The following is a 10,033-nucleotide window of genomic DNA, read 5'->3' as shown; positions in this document are numbered from 1 at the left end:
CCTCCAAGATCATCTGGTCCAACCGTCACCCTACCACCAATGTCACCCACTAAACCATGTCCCTAAGCACCAGGTCCAACTTGTCCTTGAACACCCCCAGGGACCGTGACTCCACCACCTCCCTGGGCAGCCCGTCCCAATGCCTGACTGCTCTTTCTGAGAAGAAATGTCTCCTCACTTCCAACCTGAACCTCCCCTGGCACAACTTCAGGCCATTCCCTCTAGTCCTATCACTAGTTACCTGTGAGAAGAGGCCGAGGTGTGCTGGAGAAGGGAAGGGAGGAGTGCTTTCCACCCAAAGAATGAGCCAGGTTTGACACTTAAGGGTGCTGGATGCTTAAAGGTTAAGAGTAAGCTGGCAAGCCCTGGACACCTGGTCCGATCACCTAGATCAGGGACTTGGTCAAAGCATGCTGCAGGTCCCCCCCAGCTCGTGTGTCACGGGAACAGAAGCCAGCAATGTCCATCCACTTCTGTTCCCAGCACAGAAATGAAATGTGCCCAGGGTGTGCAGGCGGGGAAGGCACAGGCACATAATGCTACCAATTGAGCACTTTGCTGGCAGATGAAGCACAGAAAATCACGGCTGGCAGACATGTGTCTCTGTCTGGCACAAAACAGACTTTCCGCAGTAATTCAGAGTGTCAGGAATCGTGCCTAGCTCCATGGACGTGCCTGCACAGGCGCAAGGGCTGCCAGGGCACTGCGTTGCTTAAGGACAACTCCAGTCGGCTCCCGCCCTCCTGGGGACATTGGTCTTTGTATCTGTAAGCCCCTCTGGCAGTTTAAAGCACTGTGAGGCACACTGGGGCATGCTGTCCTCCAGCCAAATGTCTACCACTTGGTGGGCCACCGAGCAGTTTGGGTTTTAGCAGGTCATGCTTGCACATGAGCTGCCTTACAGATGTGTCATCTTCCCTTGGTGTCTGAAACTACAGAGGCAGGCTGACATCCAGCATTTGTGTGTCAGTAACAACCATAAAGCTAGTTTACTAAAGGGCTATGTTTCTGGGAGAGCAATAGTGTTTGTTCCTATGCTCAGAAGATAATATCTCTAAATACAGAATCCTTAGAGATAGGGTCCTCTTAAAGAGAGGAGAAGACATAGGTGAAAGGGCTCTCATTTAAAAACTGAAAGGTCTTAACATTTTGCTGATGTTTTGCTTTTTGTTCCGCTATTTTAGCTGTCTCAGTCCCATTCCACTGCCAGTTAGAAGTGTATTTCTAACCACAACTACAGGGGTTGCAGCAGCTATATTTTCCCCACCCTTCTTGGCCATTGATTAAATAAATTAGGAGTCCTGAGAAATTTATTCCAACCGCTGTGGAAGAAAAACATTGCTTTGCTGTGTGCAAATAGCAGGGTTCAGGTTCTCACAAAATGAGACCTACCACAGCTCAGATTTTTGATGGTTTCACAGGAGATCAAAAGATGTCAAAGTTCCAGCACCCCTAATTTACAAGGAGGGTCTAAAAATTAAATGGAACGATTTTTAGAAATAAGATCTTCACACAATACAGCAGAGCCCATATTTTAGACTGCTGTTCATGATCAAAAATGACACCCAATCAGATGAACAGTAGAAACACAGCAGTATGAGAGGGATAACACTATGTCTGAGCGCTAAGTTGGTTCCATGGTAAAAGTCTGTAGCAGTGCAGAATTCCTGTGAGCCTCCAGAGAGAGAGATTTCATTTTCCTTCTGAAATGTTCCTGTCACAGAAAGTCTGGTATAGGATCTGCACATGTCCATTCTGCTTTGCCTGCTAGACTTTGTTAGCAAGTAGGGTGTTTTCAGGCTTTGAGACTAAGTTCATTCATGCACATTCATGCAGCATCCCTTTTCTCAGGAACCTAGAAGTGGAGCTACAACTAGAGGAACGGAGGGTTTGTAATTATAGTGGTTAGAATGCTTTCAGTTCCCCCTAGAAATATACCTTTGAAAGCCCTCTTCCTTGAAATCACTTTCCAGAACTAGCACAGTATTGCTCGTCTCATGAGAGAGAGGAACTAAGACATTACAGTGTTAAGAAAAGAGTAGGTTAAGGAACATTCAGAGTGACTGAGCTGCACTTTACTCAGCACTATGACTTAGAAACAGGTATTTAAGGAAGGTGTTGGGAATAGGTGAGAAAAACAGCTGTTTAGCTGTTGTTAAGTAATGTGAGATTGGAAATAAATACTCCAGGTGCTGCAACTAGGCTTGCATTCCCTTATCTGCTCCAAGCAGGTGAGTTCCTTGTACATGCAGTGAGGCTATACAAGCCACTCTTTTCAACATGCAGGTTGACTTCAGGGAATTCAGTACATTTGTAAGGCAGAATTTTCCTCTATGAAGTCATGTGGATTCTACCAAGTCAATCATACTTATCCAGGTGTCCAGCCTGTCAGGCCCCCTATCTTCCATGCAACTCTTTTTAAAAGTTGACGTTATATTTGGCATCCTGCATACAACGGGTATTGTTACATTTTTAGAAGTGTAGTTACACACACCTGCTAGTAACTTCCCTCTGGTCCTAATGGTTTCTTACCATTCATTTTATCAGATTTATCCACACTGTCTTCAAAATCCCTTCCATTTCCAGCAAGGTGAAACTACTGGTGAGTTTCTCACCAAGGTTTCCAGTTTCCTCCTGGTGAAAACTGACTCAAATAGTTTATAAACTTCTCTGCAATGGCATGTTTTCTTTGAGTACTCCTGTTAATACCATGGTTATCGATTCGTACAGCAGAATTCTGGAAGGCTTCCTGTCTCTAATGACCGAATAAAGATTTATTGTTAGCATTGATTCCTTTTGGAAGGAGCCAATCTTACTGTTTTCTTACATCTAATCTGCAGGAATCTGTTTCCTTCTACTTTTTTTTTCTTGGAGTATTACTGAACATTTTTAAAAGATGTCTTCTTGTGTCTAACAACCTTCCTTATCCTGCTGTTTACCTATGCCGTCTCCTCTTTGTGTGTTCTCAACCCTTCCTTAATAATCCAAGCGTGTATAGACCTTTTGTTTCCAACACATGTATTTTATATCTAGACATAACATTTGTACAATCTACATACAAGCAATGAAGTCTCCTGTACATGTTGTACCTTCTTCTCTTGCTGAACAAGCCGCTTTTCCTTGGCATTTCACTATTAGTAAAACTGACCCAACATTGGGTTAGTTAACTACAGAACAACTCAGTAATTTTTTGTACTCTTCTATAAGAAATCTCCCTCTTTAGGCCTGATGTTAATCTCTGCAGATACAATTTCATTTCTAATATTGAGTTTGTTAATTGGATTGATCCAAAGAGCTGCTTTTCCAAACCCAAACTGTTTTTTATGGGGAGGTGGACTTCCTGTCACTCCAATATCTTGACAACAGACAAAAAAAAATTGCCTGGCTCTAACTCCCATGGGGGCAGTGGTACTCTGAGACTGTTTCTGGAAGAATGTTTCTAGAAGTGCAAGTAAATCCAAGTGCACAGATTTTTTTTTTCTGTGCCAGCAGAAAAGTACCAGGAAGGGCTTAAAGTACTCAGGCAAAAGCCTTGGCTTTAGAACTAAGGATTTTCTTTATGGGACTCCAGACAGAGGGTGTGTATGTGAATGTTTTAATAAAAAAAAATCTATCACTAGCAAAATCAGTACACAGTCCTGAAGAGAGGCCATGGTCTCCAAGTCAAGGTTAGTTTAGGGTATAACATTCGATACCTAAGGATGGTTTAGGGTATCATATTTGATTGCTGTTTCTTTATTACTAGGAGAAGCAATAAAGCTGTCTTCTCCTATATTTCCTTGTGGATCACCGAATAGTCATCGTTTATCATCAAAATGTTTTGGAACAGTAAGTTTTCTGCTGCATTCTTTCTGCCATTGAATTCACGTTAGTGTTATGATTTGGTTTTTATTTAATCAAGGGAGAGGCCTCAATGAAGTAGTGTGTTATCTGCCACCTGGTGTCTCTAAATAAAAACACAACAAAAATATATTGACGTTCTTAATCTTTTATAATACTGTTTTAAAAATAAATACTGAACAGAAATTTCACAAGAAAATAACTTGGGCATGTCTTCCTAGTGATAAAACAGAAATCTAGTAGAAAAATAATTCTCTGTATAATGTAGAATGTTAACTCATGGTGGCAAAAGAACGTTATCTATTAATTTTGTACATTTAGAAGGTATGTCAATACATTCAGAAGCATTACTTTCTTGCCCTGTGACATGCTCTTGATTTTATATGCTTTATAATGTTTGGTTCCTAGTAATTGTTTACAGACTGTTTAACGTGAATATGGTAATTAATGAGCCTTCCTATATATTTGCCTAATATGCTGCCAGACAGATCTGATATTCCATTTTACTTGTTTGGCAACCATGCACATGCTTTGACTGCCTCTGTTTTAATCCTGCCTTTAAGCCTCTTAACATAGATAAAGATAATCCATCCAGAATCCTCTTCCTTGCTGATCATTTTCTCTTCAGCTTCGTTTGTGTTTAACTTTGTGTTTTCATTCTCAATGAACCAAGCGTACAGAACTATGTTTTAGAGCCTTAAGTATCATTTTACTGAAAAGAAATGTGAATGCGTGGTAACCACCAAATGATACTGATGTCATATTGCATATGGCTGTGTTCGTTTTTCTTATGAGAATGCAGCATTAACCATATAAAGCCCCCTAAAAGACAGGTATGCATACTAACAGTTTTGAATAAGATAGATAAATATAGTACAACTGAGTTCAGAACATGGCCAAGCAAACAAGTAAGCACATGTTGTGATTTGGTACACATTTTTCTTCGATTTGTTGAGTTAAAGAGGTGCAATGCCTTTAAAGATGACAACAGAAGTTATCCAGCAACTTATAGCAATGAGAGGATTATGAATTACAGTAATCTTTTCTTTGAATTCATTGACATACATAAGCAAGATCCTCAAAGTGGCATGGCTACCTTGCCCAGTGACATCGTCTTCAAACTAAAAGGAAAATCAACACACAAGGCAAAGAGATATCATAGTTATATCCACAAAATCATACCTTTTGACGTTGCTTTAGGAAACAAAAGAATGGTCTGAAGTAAAGAAGTGTTAAATGCCTCTTCAGTAATCCTTGCACACTTCAGAGCTCCATCAGTTTTCAGTGTGAATTTAAGTAGCCATTAGGAACTTCTGTTTCATTCTGCAAAGCATGGCATCAAAGTCAGAGGCATGCAAGCGTAAGTTCTAATTGACTTTCACACCTGTATCTCACTGATTTGAGTGGAAATGCATCAGATCACTCACATCACTAATCTCATCATCTTAGTTTGTTTTTGAAACCTAAAAACAGAAAAAAATTGTAATGTCTCATAAGCATTGTCCATGCTATCTAAAGTGGAAAGAAAATATTGTTAGTATTTTACTGCTGCTAATTCTTTTTCTTTATGACCTTGACTTCAGTGACAAAAGCTGTATGAAATCCACATTGATATCGGTATAAGATTCCTGTTGAATTCACTGGACCAGAACTTCATGACTTTTCTTACATTACCATACTACGGAATAAAAAGTCTTTCTCACCTCAAGAAACATCTATGGATTCTTCCAAATATCATCAGTGGTGGACTTGTTCTCTTTAAAACCTTTAACTTGGTGGTTAAATAGCAATGTTTTTTATAAAGTATCATTTTATTAAACAAGATGTAACTTGTTTTCCTGTGTTCTTGTTATATGAGAAACAACAGGTTTCATATACATACACTGAAAGTTGCTAAGCTTATTGGATACCAGAAAAGTGTTCTTGAATTCAGAGAAAACCATTCTTAAATCACAGTAAAAATTTTGATTCACTATATGAACACTGCAAAAGGCAGCATTTACTTATTCAAACATAATGAAACTGAAGAATGTGCAGGATCTTCCTTTCAACCACAACTAGAGAAGACACTCCTGGAACTGCCTCTGAATACACCTGCTCCATTATGAATTGTGGTTGCAGTGGGCCTTTCAGTAACTTAATTTGCATCTCCTCTAACGGAAGGAACAAGATTGATTCAGGGGGTTACAATAAATTGCAGCATCTTTTGGCCCACAGAATTAGGCAGACTTTGAAATCCCACATCATTTTTCTTTAAAAAGGAAAAAACGGAGACAGATACTTCTTTAATGCAACTCCGTTAATTTACAAAGAATGTTTATAAAGTCTTTTTTTTTTTTTTGTAGTCATCTTTCAAATATTTGTCCTTGTGTGCATTTGTGATGGTTTTGCTATTTCTCTTTCTTACATGCACATATGGATACATGGAACTGTTGCATTTGGTATGGGAATCCCAGTAAGTGCCTGTGCCATCTGGCCAAGCCATAGTTCATATTTGCATGTGGTCTAGTGCCTGGGTGGTATTTTTTTCATTGTTTCAGCTATCACTAAACAAAGAGTCATTTAATTGGGTCTTCAATGAGCCTAAACAGAAGACCGCTACTATACCCAAGAGCTTCAGTGGGAAAGCACAACTGCCCACCCCCTACTACCACAATGTACAGAAGCAAAGTGACAAGGGGATCCATGAGCTAAGGCACTCTCTTAATTAAGTAATGTCAAATTCAGTGGCCATTTTCTTCCTAACCAGCAGCTGTCTCAGTTGCCAGCTGCGCCTGCTTTTTTGCAGTGACTATGTGACCCATGAGACATTGCTGACCTCTCCTCCTGCCCTTGTTTGCTAACCTCACTCACCCAGCCCTGCATCACTTTGGAGGAGTTCTGAGGACAGCAGGAATACAGCGTGGACATAAATCAAGGATCACGAATGGGCTATACAATTTCCAACTCACACGCACCTCTGTGTGTGTTTGTGTGTGACACCGGGGGACAGGCAGCTAGAAGGTGACATGAAAAGCCTGACAGAGAAAAAAGAGCTGTACTCAAGTAAGGTCACAGCAAAGGTCAGTGAAATTCCCTGGTGAGAGTAAGCGTACCACCAGATAATGGGAAATGGCAGTGGATGGGCCCTCCAGGAGGCGTGAATCAGTTCACTTATCAAATTGGAAAATCAAGGCCAAATCGGGAAATCAAAAGCACTGAAACACCACATACGCCATATAATTTTCGTATGGGGAAAATAAGATAGGGCTGTTTAAAAAGCCCTAAAATCACAACAAAAAAAAAATCTTAGGCCAAATCTTTCAGAATTTGCTATTCAAGCTTGATCCACAAATGTGGTTTGTGTTATCTCCAAACACTGAGGAGAACAGATAAGTAACTTCATCAGTTCCTCAGTGAGGGAGCTCACTGTTCTAACTACATACATTTTAAAAATTATTAACTTATGCATCATTGGCTTCTCCAAGTAAGCAGTGAAACACTATGCTTTTATTTTGAGCTTCAGAAATGCAGGAAATAAATGAAACGAAGTAGCAGAAGGAACCCTGTCTACTAGCTAGAAAGGGGGTCCTCTTTTATTTTCCTAACCTGCATCATTGTCAACCGCTACAAAATCAGCACAAGCATACAGTGATATGATCCCAGTAAGGGTACTGAGAGATACAATTTATTCCCATTTGTGAAGTTATACTCAGACATGAAATTAAATGTGATTTAAATACTCATAAAATGTAGTGAAGTATGCAAAACTACTAATGATGATTATAGTGAAATCTCATCACGAAGCAAAAGATGGCATTTGAGTGGAGTACACTAGACCAGATCAACCAGAGCGCTTCAGGTTTTTTATACCATGCCAGTGACTTACAGTACTTGTAAACCCTGCTTAGCCAGGTAAACGATGCCTACAGCTCCTTAGGGTTCTTTACATGGCATGAAGTGCCAACTCAGGTGTACAAAGGCATCTGTCCTACGTTGCTTGATAGTTCGATTTGCTGGTTACTTGGCAAAGGAGCACTGATTTTTCATGGGCTGTAGACAATGCAATACCTGCTAGCAACATTTATCATGTAAGAGTGATTCTGCCCAATCAATAACATTCTGCTTTAAAAAGGTTAAACCATGACTTTAATAATGGTTTCGACTTGGAATGTGCGAAGTCGGGTTGTGAATGTGTCCTTTAAAGATACTTCATGACGTTGGTTGGTCATTGGTAGCCTACCTCCAGAATCTGGACCTAAATGCTGGCACAACATGAGCTGCATAAATCAATACATAGCTATTTCTACCTGTTGAAGAAAATAAGAGTTGTAATCTTTGTATTTTAAAGGTTTCCTAGGAACATTTACTAATTCACTCACACTATTCTCTTTCTACAAAAAAATAGGCTGATACAAATATTATCGATGCTAGAGAAATGAAGGCAAGGATTGTCAGAAGAATTCACAAAGACAAGTGCCCACCTGCAATTACAATTCAGTAACAGGATATTCCTTTGGTAGTTTGATTGTGCTAGTGCAAGTTTTTATCACACAGCAAACCAGGATTAAATCCTGTGTTATCTGTCACTTGGTCCTGTAACCAGCTGGACTACTTAGTCCATTTTTACCTATTGACATATGAAAGCAAGTACATCTGTGTGAATACACTTACTCTGATAAACTAATAGGATATGTTTTTTTGTTTGTTTGTTTTGGAGTTAGTAAATTGAGACTTTCACTTAACCTCTATGCCTAGGCTTTTATTATTATTATTAAAAAACAGTTCCAGAACACCAAAGGGAATAGAACACAGTATAACTGCAGAAAATCCTGAAATTCTAGCTTGGATTTTGATTTGCACTGTCTGGGAAGTTATCTGGATGCCAGGAAATGGGAATATTTTGTGTACCAAGATCAGGAAATAAATCAGTGCCGTTTCATTGAACTAAGTGAAGTTGAAGCAGGCTTCATTACACCGCAAGAGAATCTGATCCTGCAGTTTTGACTGAAATAACAGGCTGTGCTTGCCAGCTAGTGGGAAGACAATAGAGATTTGAACAAGGAGTGGGATCCCAGCACTAATGGCTGGATCTAGCAAATATGTGCTCTGAAGTCTTTTGCAGTGATTCTCCTACTCAACAGACATCTCGCTGTGTTCATTATAGAAAGCAACTTCCTCTTGACATACAAACCAGTAAAAAGTGTCTCGCATTGATGTTAGAGATATTTTAGTACATACGGAGAATAGTTTTGACATTGATATTCAGAGAACATAAACACGATTAGCTCTATAGGCACAGGTAGTATCTTTTTTGAGATCAACTCATGTAAATGGGAGAATAGATGGGACTAATACATAATAACATAAGTATTAGTCAAAGATTTTATGTGATATAAACAGATCATTTATCTTTAATCTTTCTCTTTCCAAGAAGAAAACTAGAATTCTTCCGGTAATACTGCTGTGACTCTGCAGACTATTTTTCTAATTTTAATTACTGCCCTACTGAATATTGAATGCGACAGCTTTTTCCCTCCAAATGAGAGCTACGAACACAAGGAATTATTATAGACTACAGAGTCCGACAGACTAAAGTCACATGCCATAATAAGAAATTTAAGAAGTTATGACCAAAGAATCAAACCGAAAATACAGCCTCACTGGTGAAAAACACAAGGATTAAAGGCCAGGAGCCTCCTTCTTCCTCAGAGCTGGAAACACATGCAGTTGACTCAAGCGCACGCTTCAAGCGAAGCTATACAAAATGTCCAGCACATGCATCTTTGGATCCTGATGAGTAAGGAATGGCAACGCCATCCCTTACATAAATGCTCTTTACAAATTAATTGTGTGGATGCGGGAGCCCGGTTTCTGCTCTTACCTTTGCCACCGCTTTGCTGGGTGATTTTGTCACTGTCGCTAGTCGCTGCGGTTCCAGAAGCCCACCTGCAAGACACACAGGGGCAGCACCTCCACACACCCCCAGTTATTTTTATTTTTCGTTATTTTGGGGGCACCTGGCCGCACGCACAGCGGGACCCCCGTGGGCTAACCCCACCACCTACCTGCCCCTCAGGGCCGCCCGTCGCGGCCGTTACCTCCCTGCGCCGCCATGGGGCGACCCCGGGAGGAGAAGTGAGGGAAGGGAAGGGAAGGGAAGGGAAGGGAAGGGAAGGGAAGGGAAGGGAAGGGAAGGAGGGCGGCACAGCGG

The 10,033-nt window shown here is 40.4% G+C and overlaps 1 long non-coding RNA gene across 1 annotated transcript; it reads right to left on the bottom strand.

The window, feature by feature from the left end:
- Positions 1 to 3,238: 3,238 nt before the first annotated feature.
- On the bottom strand, positions 3,239 to 9,994 carry LOC126913287 (uncharacterized). The gene is made up of 4 exons (XR_007708191.1): positions 9,888 to 9,994; positions 9,704 to 9,792; positions 5,023 to 5,163; positions 3,239 to 3,946 (listed from the first exon to the last, which is right to left on the bottom strand). It is a non-coding gene; the product is annotated as an uncharacterized LOC126913287 (long non-coding RNA).
- Between the last annotated feature and the right edge of the window lie 39 nt (positions 9,995 to 10,033).

This window comes from Cygnus atratus, chromosome 4 (assembly GCF_013377495.2).
Source record: "Cygnus atratus isolate AKBS03 ecotype Queensland, Australia chromosome 4, CAtr_DNAZoo_HiC_assembly, whole genome shotgun sequence".
Lineage (NCBI taxonomy): Eukaryota > Metazoa > Chordata > Aves > Anseriformes > Anatidae > Cygnus > Cygnus atratus.
The sequence above is the reverse complement of the archived record's forward strand: the minus strand, read 5'-3'. Positions and strand labels throughout refer to the sequence as shown.